The sequence below is a fragment of the Oryctolagus cuniculus genome, chromosome 16, assembly GCF_051225735.1.
Source record: "Oryctolagus cuniculus isolate XC-2025 breed Fujian yellow rabbit chromosome 16, ASM5122573v1, whole genome shotgun sequence".
Lineage (NCBI taxonomy): Eukaryota > Metazoa > Chordata > Mammalia > Lagomorpha > Leporidae > Oryctolagus > Oryctolagus cuniculus.
In genome coordinates this window covers 74,846,368-74,854,814 of record NC_142882.1, presented here as the reverse complement: position 1 = coordinate 74,854,814, position 8,447 = coordinate 74,846,368, and the positions used below count along the sequence as shown (strand labels likewise).

The window sequence follows — 8,447 nt, the reverse complement described above, 5'->3', positions numbered from 1 at the left end:
GAGACTGATGTGGAGTAGGGGAAGCAGAGGAGAGGCGAAGCAGCTTCCAAATATGCTTCATTCAGGCCTTCGCCTAGGGTTTTTTTTTTTTTTTCCAAACTCTTTCCCATTAACCATACCCTCGGTTTCCCTCTGCTCTTCAAGTCCAAGTACTGCATTCATATACATGACTACCCTTGCCCCTAGATACTTTGCTGCTCGTGGGATTGCAGAGAGAAGGGGAGTCCTGCCTCTAGGAACTTAGAAGTCTAGAGGTAGCTCTTCCAGCCAACAGGTACTGGTCCTCTAGGACCAATGACCTCATCCTTCACACATACTAAACCAAAGTGAGCATTTAGGGTTCAGGGGTTAGAACTAAAGAGAAAAACTCGAAGATGCCAAAGGCCCTTTCTCCCAAGATAAAGCCCTACCAAGCTCTGCAGGGCAAATGAGGTTGCCTCCTGGAGGCCACGCATTTCCTGGGAATATAGTTTGGAGAGGTCACCCAGAAGCTCTACAATAAAAAGTTTCGTTGGTAGACATTCCATCTACTGAGTTCTTGGTTTCACTCAAACTTCAACTCTGCCATTCCCATTTGTTGATTGTTTAAACCAATGTCCAGGTATCTCCCAATGTGTTCAATCTTAACTTCCTTACACGTATTAAGCATAATTAGTGAATCCATGTTGAAATAGCGTTATCTGAGTTGCCATTTGGTCAGCCTCTTGTCTACTATTTCTTTTGGTATTTGTTTACATTTTTTTTTTTGACAGGCAGAGTGGACAGTGAGAGAGAGACAGAGAGAAAGGTCTTCCTTTGCCATTGGTTCACCCTCCAATGGCCGCTGCGGCTGGCGCGCTGCGGCCGGCACACCGCGCTTATCCAATGGCAGGAGCCAGGTACTTATCCTGGTCTCCCATGGGGTGCAGGGCCCAAGCACTTGGGCCATCCTCCACTGCACTCCCGGGCCACAGCAGAGAGCTGGCCTGGAAGAAGGGCAACCGGGACAGAATCCGGCGCCCCAACCGGGACTAGAACCCAGTGTGCTGGCGCCGCAAGGTGGAGGATTAGCCTAGTGAGCCGCGGCGCTGGCCGGTATTTGTTTACATTTTCGTGGCTTGCTAGTTTTGGTTGAACCCCATCCTTGGCAGGAACATGACACATTGCAGCAGCCTTTTGAATAGGACGAATGAACCTGAGATGGAAGCATCCAATGTGTGCTGCACAAAGTCCTCCAGTGACCATGGCGTGTGTGTTGCTGCGCTCCTGCTGACGGACTTCCTGGGGAAGTTACACAGAGCTCCACCTGGCGGTTTCCTCAGAAAACCGAAGGAGAGAAGGCCCCACCCTGATTGCTGCAGCGTGTACAACACACATGTTGTATTGACTGGCATTCAACCTAATGGAAATCCTCTCATTTCAGACAATCAAGGATGGACACAGCTGGGGCAGGCCTTGGGGTGCAGCAGTAGAGCCAATTCTTAGGATGCCCACACTCCATATGCCCCAGAGTTTGAGTCCCGCCTCTGCTCACCATCCGGCTTCCAGCTAGAGTGCACCCTGGGAGGCAGCAGGTCACACGCAAGACATGGGTCCCTTCCACTCATGTAGGACGTTCACATGAAGCTCTGGGTTCCCAGTTTCTGCCTGGCCAGCCCCAACTGTTGTAGGCATTTGGGGAGTGAATCAGAAAATGGAAGATTCTCTCCAAATTAAAAAAGAAAAAACTGACCTATGTGGTCCTTCCTTCCTCCCTTCCTTCCTTCCTCCCTTCCTTCCTCCCTCCCTCCCTTTCCTCCCTACTTTCCTCTTTCTCTCCTTCCCTCCTTCTTCCAATTTGAAAGAGAGAAGTCTTCCATCTGCTGATTCAATCCCCAAATGGCCACAACAGCCAGAGCTGGGCAAGGCCAAAGCTAGGATTCAGGAGTTTCATCCAAGTCTCCTACATGGGTACAGGGCCCCAAGAACTTGGACCATCTTCCACTGCTTTCCCAGGCACATTAGGAGAGAGCTGGATCGGAAGTGGAACAGCCGAGAGTCAAACCAGCGCCCATATGGGATGCCTGCACCACAGGCAGCAGTTTTACCTGCTGTGTCACAGCACTGGCCCCCATATGGTCTTAAGAGCAAGGAAAAGCTTGTCCTCAATCCATTAGCAGTTAGGTTTCAGTGTGGCTCCAAACTTAAATTTCAAGAACAAGTGCTGAAGGAGTATCTCTCATTCCTTCAGCATTGTTATGTCTCAGAAGTAAGCCATACCCTGTCTGTTTAGCTGACCTAAACTAATTAAAAGCCGCATTTGGAAGAAAGCTCCAAGGCTTCGCCTAGACAGCACAGCCCAACAGCTGCTCCGTCTCTGAGGAGTTTAGAAAGTTAAACATACTCTTAGCTCTCTGCAAGTTCTTGATCTTTACAGTCAGGTCTTAAAATATAGAACAAAGATCAGGTCTGAGCTGTTCCTGAGGCTGCAACTTATTAAGCTCTTGGATCAAAGAACTCTGAAACAGTTAAGGGCCTCTCATCCTGTCAGAGAGGCAGGGGAGCGTGGTGTGGAAAGCCGCTGCACAAACTCCACACGAACATACAAATATACGTATTGCAGAGAATTCTCTGTGTTAAAGCCGCATGCCTGAGCTGGTTTCGGGTTTCAGGACAGAGTCTATTGTTATTTTCCTATTCACCAACTCACCCATGGAACACCCTGGTCTTGATCTTAAGAGTGAGGAGATGAGTTCAAGACAAAAAAATAAAGTAAAATAAGATCACTAGTTGGAATCTTATGGCCGTTGTACTAAATGACTTCCAGGAGACAATCTTTCTGTGTTTAGTTGAAACTTAGATGACATTTCAGACTCTCAGAGGACAAGAATCACGTCTCATTCGGCTCCCTTTCAAATAAATAAAAATTCTTAAAAATATTCAAGGATGGCTAAGAGCACCTGGGATGAAGGGACGCTGGACAGGGAGCTGGAAGGACAGCTGTGGGGGCAGAATTTCTGAAGCAGCCTCTCAACGATGTCCCATTCTGGGCGCAGCACCTGGAAACACAGTGTCACTTCCACGATTATGCTATATTACAAGGTAGTGGTAACTTCGGTCTCTAACCTTACAAGGAAGGTGAATAAATAATCTTTAATAAACAAGGAGATTATCTTGGGTTACTCCCTCAGGCTCAGGGTCATCACATCAACCTGTGAAGATAGTTTTTCCAAGGGGGCCAGAATAAAGTCCGAGAGAGCTGCGGCTTGAGGACTTGACGTCCTGTGGTTGCTTTGAATGCGGAGAGCACTGTGATGGCCTGCAGGAGTAGAGAGGGGCCCACAGCTGACATCCACCGCCAACACAAAACCCAGGAGCCTCAGTCCTACATCCGACAGGAGACTGAATCGCACCAGCAACCTCAGTCACCTTGGAGGTGGATTACCCAAGCCTCCAGAGAGGAGCCCAGCCCACCCAGCGCCTCGAGAGACTGAGCAAGGGTGGAACCCAGCCTAGCCTGCCTGGACTGCTACAGAACTGGAAAATGATAAGTTGTTGGTATTTTCAGCTGCTACGTTTGTGGTCATCGGTTTCTGTAGCAATATAGAATTAGCACAGCAGCTGAGGGCAGCCTACTCCTCACTGTTTCTCTGGAGGAAACTCTCAATCAGCCCCTGAAACCGTCTAGCTTAAGAGAAGGGGGAATTGAGATTCAAAACTTTGCACCTGTCAAAGCTTGGTTTCACCTTACTGCATACCAACCGATCTGCATCTGACCCGAACTCTATTGATAAACACTGGCATCCCACTAACATTATCTCCACAGACTTGTGTTCAGAGAAATCAAAACATTGGTCCCACGAGTTTTCAATCACAGCTGCCCATTGCAATCACTTAGTCAGCTTTGCAAAGATCTTCACACTCAGGCCTCAACCCTGACCAACTGCTTCAGTGAGGTCCTGGCCACTGAAAACGGTTCAAGCTTCTTGATCACCCTGGTAGAACCCCGATGCTGTGTGACAACCCCTGAAGTGTGGTCCTTGGACACCTACAGCAGAATCCTCTCGGGGTCGGGGCAGACACCAGTGGTTGTCAGTCTAACCACCATCCTCTGCTGCTGCATTTACAGCAGACCCCGGTCATGCTCAGGCAGCAGCATGGCCCTAGGGGATGGGTCACAGCTGTCTCAGGTGTAGATTCTGGTCAAGTTAGTCCATCTCACTGTCCCCAGTCACCTTCCTGTGATGGCGCTGCGTGTCACTTCGGCAGGAGTTTCCCAGTTGTTGCTGGGTGGCAGGGACACAAACACTTGGCTGGAGCACTTGCCGCCTCCAAAGTGCATGTGAGTAGCAGGATGGAATCGGAGACAGTGCCAGGACTGGAGACCAGGCACTCTGACCCGGGATGCAGGCAATCACTGATCACACGCCCATTATCTCTGTACATATGCATATGTGCACGAGGGCACTTCAAGGAAATTTACCCAAGTTAGAATTCAAAGAGTTTTGACACAAAACATTTTGAAGTCCCTGCACAGTTTCTTCATAATACACACTTTCCCCGTGCCTTTTGAAGCCCATATATACACAAATAAGTGCATGCACACACATGTGCACACACACACATTAACCCTTTCTACTGGTTCTGTTTCTCTGGAGGACCCTAATACACGTCCCACCTCTTTGGGACACAGTTCCAGCCAAAACACATCAGGTGACTCTGGGGGGGTGGGGGGTGGGGAGTGTCTGGGAGAGCGGCTGCTTCTGAATACAAGACGAAGCTATGGGCGGACCAGGAGCACTGCCTAGTGCCATCGTCAAGTGGCATGGTGAGAGGACGGGCTCCTGTAGCCCAGCATCTGTGACTTCGAGCAGAGACGTGTCTAGAGGAAATGCTAAAATGCCGAGAAGGCAGGGGAGAGCCTGGGGCCCTGCAGATACCACCGAGCTGCAGTAACCCAGAAACCATGATGAGACGGCTGCTTATGTGGGATACTTAAGTTCCTATTGGGCACGTATGACCTGCAGCTAAGAGCATGTCTAAGTGCAGGCCAGAATGATTTAGAATGCAAGTAAGAACTGCTGGTGGAGGGCCTGGGTTATTTGCATTATTAGACACCACCCAGTTCTCTGTGCACTGAAGCCTAGGTGCTGTGTCCCAAAGCCACCTATCCAGAAAAGCTCAATCCGAAAACCCCATATTTGCAAATGCATCTGGAATTCAGAGGTAGGCAAGAGGAGTGGGGAGTGGGGCTGGGGACGTCGGGGTAGTGCTGACTTTTCAAAGGAATTGCTAAGTCCCTTTTGGAGGATAGGTGCTCCCAGGGCTGCTGAGATGCTGTTATCAGGGTGCACCGGGTTTCACAAATACGTATGTTCACTCTACCTAGCAGAATATACCTTATTAGCCTAGAGGTTTGTACAGACATCATCTCTTTGCCCAGAATCTTCTAGGCATCCCATTTGCGTGTCTTATCTTCATCAGAACCCCTGCCATCACTGCTGGTATCTTAAAGATTCCACTGCATAGTAAATTGTGTGCAAGCTTCCTGAAGAGAGCAGCCGTGCCCCTTTGGTTCATTGTCCTATGCAGAGCCCACAGAACAATGCCCTGGGGGCCTGTGTTGTGGCGCAGCCTGTTAAGCTGCAGCATGCGACACCAGTATCCCTTAACAGAGCACTGGTTCAAGATGTAGCTGCTCCGCTTCTGATCCAGCTCTGCACTAATGTGCCTGGGAAGGCAACAGCAGGTGCCTTGGACCCTTGCCACCTCTGTGGGAGACCCAGATGGAGTTCCAGGCTCCTGAGTGCGGCCTGGCCAAATCTTGACTTTTGCAGCTATTTGGGGAGTGAGTCAGAGGATGGAAGATCTCTCTCTCCTTCTCTGTTGCTCTGCCTTTCAAATAAATAAATCTTTGAAAGAAAAGAACAATGCCTTTAACATGGTAGGGATCCCAACAGTTCTCTCCGCTTTGGGGGTGTGTGTTTTCTGAGGCAGCTCGAATAAACCGCCAGCTCATTGTTGCAGACGGAACCCAGGACACTGGGACGTGAAGTGCACCTGGAAAGATCGGCGGGCTCAGCAGCACTCTCGAGGTTTACCCCTGTGCGCCCTCTCCTGGGTTTATTCCGTCGTGCCTGATTGACCTTTCTTTGAAAGCAGCCGCAAACATCTGCTCTAGGAGGTTAAATGAAAGAGAATGGTCATTACTTATCCTCAACAAAAGCCGTTCTGCCATTTGAAAGGAAATGTGGATATCATAGAGTCCTCCTGTAGAATCAGAATTCAGTGTCCTTCTTTTGGTGACCTGTGACTCTTCTATCAGACCCTATGAGAGCACTTCTAGAAGTCTGCAGGAGGGGGCCGGCACTGTGGCGTAGCAGGTAAATCTGCCACCTGTAGTGTCAGCATCCCACACGGGTGCTGGTCTGTGTCCCGGCTGCTCCACCTCCGATCCAGCTCTCTGCTATGGCCTGGGAAAGCAGTTGAAGATGGCCCAGTCTTTGGGCCCTTGCACCCATGTGGGAGACCCAGAAGAAGCTCCTGGCTACTGGCTTTGGATCAGCGCAACTCCGGCCATTGAGGCCATCTGGGGAGTGAACCAGAAGATAGAAGACCTCTCTTTCTCTCTGCAACTCTGACTTTCAAGTTAATAAATATTTTTAAAAATTTTAAGTTTGCAGGAAGTTGAATTGTAAGATTAGCTTCTTTTGGTGCACAGAATTTTAAGGCCATGCATGTGAGGGGGTGGGGGTCTTTACAACCTTGTGAAAAATGTGGAATGTGAAAAAAAAATCAACCATGATTTCAAATTTTTTTGCACCAAAATAAACAATTTCATTTTCATGACCTTCTTAAAATACCCTTTTACAGGGGCTGGTGCTGTGGCTCACTTGGTTAATCCTCCGCCTGCGGCACCGGCATCCCACACGGGCACCAGGTTCTAGTCCCAGTTGCTCCATCCAGCGCTCTGCTGTGGCCCAGGAAGGCAGTGGTGGATGGCCCAGGTGCTTGGGCCCTGCACCCGCATGGGAGGAAGCACCTGGCTCCTGGCCTCGGATCGGCGCAGTGTGCTGGCCATAGTGACTATTTTGGGGATGAACCAACGGAAGGAAGACCTTTCTCTCTAACTCTGTCAAATAAAAAAAATTCTTTTATAGACAGCAAAATGACCAGTTTGGAGATTGCACATGCATTCACTGTGAGCAAACATCCAAGCACCAGACTTCTGCCCTGTCTCGCTCACCTTCCCCTCTCATGTCCCTGTCCCGTTCTGCAGCAGGAATTCACAGCTCACTCGGCACATGATGAAATAAAAGTACGCTTTCCCCAGATGCACAAAGCACATGTTTTACTTTAGGGGGAACTTTTGATAAACTGGAAAACAAGCAAAGGTCTCCGAATTCCGCTTTCCTCTAACTGCTCTGACAGCTGCTCACCTGGGAGGAGAAGTCTCCTGTACTGAACCGAAGACTTGTTCTCTTCAGCCTGGGTCATCCCCGCTCAGGCCGCCATGCTTCTCCTCTGTTGGCGCAATCTGTGGGAAATGAACTTATTACGCTAATCCCCCACCACTGGCTTTGTGGATGCCTCCCACCCACCGTGGAGGTGGAGGGAGTGCCAGGCAGTGGGGGTTCCTGGGCCCCGCACTGGGGAGAACCCAGGAGGCACCACGTGACGAGCTAGCTGACCTGAGTCCACGGTCACTGTGCACCCTCCCCGTTCTCTGTCATCGCAGGCTGCCGAAGAGCAGGCAGCTCTTCTCTGGAAGCTTGTGTTACAACCACAGAGTGCAACTCTCATACTTTTAATAAGCGGACTGGCATTCTAGAAAGCAGGGACTCAGTGTCTGGATTTCCTACGATATCCAAAGATGTTGGTGGTCTCGATGATTATCTGACCCAAAGTGGCCGGACGGGCCTTCTCTCTGTAGGAAGGGGCACCTTCCCACACAGCTCCAGAAGCAGCAAAGCAAACCAGAACTGTGACAGTGCAGGCCAAGCCCTCCGCAGGCACCGTCCCGAGCAACTTGCTGAGTGCTCCCAACCGCCCAAGCCCTTGTTATTACTCGTTAGCATCTCTCTAAAACATCAGTATGGTGCAGAATAGTTGAAATTGATTTTCCCCCATTATTGGAATGTTAAACTTTATTGCCAATGAGTGAGGCTCTACCTACCGAAAAGTCTAAAATGAAGTCATTTGTTGAATGAAGGAGTTTCAAGGTCAGGGCTGCATGGGGAACCAGCCGTGGAAGAAGGTCTGTGTGGGCTGAGACTTCCTGGAATGAAGGGCAAATAAACAGAAAGGTAACAGGAAACCTGACCCAGGGGCAGATTAAAATCACCCTCTCGTGGGCTGGCACCGCGGCTCTCTAGGCTAATCCTCTGCCTGCGGCGCCAGCACCCCAGGTTCTAGTGCCAGTCAGGGCACCGGATTCTGTCCCGGTTGCCCCTCTTTCAGTCCAGCTCTCTGCTGTGGGCCAGGAAGGC

The 8,447-nt window shown here is 50.1% G+C and overlaps 1 long non-coding RNA gene across 3 annotated transcripts in view; it reads right to left on the bottom strand.

Annotated features, from left to right (window-relative positions):
• Positions 1-2,808: 2,808 nt before the first annotated feature.
• LOC149121823 (uncharacterized) overlaps positions 2,809-8,447 on the bottom strand; it is a 39,309-nt gene continuing 33,670 nt past the window's right edge. The window contains exons 2-5 of one of the 3 annotated variants that reach the window (XR_016222709.1): positions 8,135-8,236; positions 7,398-7,495; positions 3,142-3,277; positions 2,809-3,017 (exon numbers count right to left, since the gene is read on the bottom strand). This is a non-coding gene — a long non-coding RNA (uncharacterized LOC149121823). Of the gene's footprint in view, positions 3,018-3,141; positions 3,278-5,915; positions 6,136-7,397; positions 7,496-8,134; positions 8,237-8,447 lie in introns of those variants that run through there. The other 2 variants (XR_016222708.1, XR_016222710.1) reach the window with 2 other exon arrangements.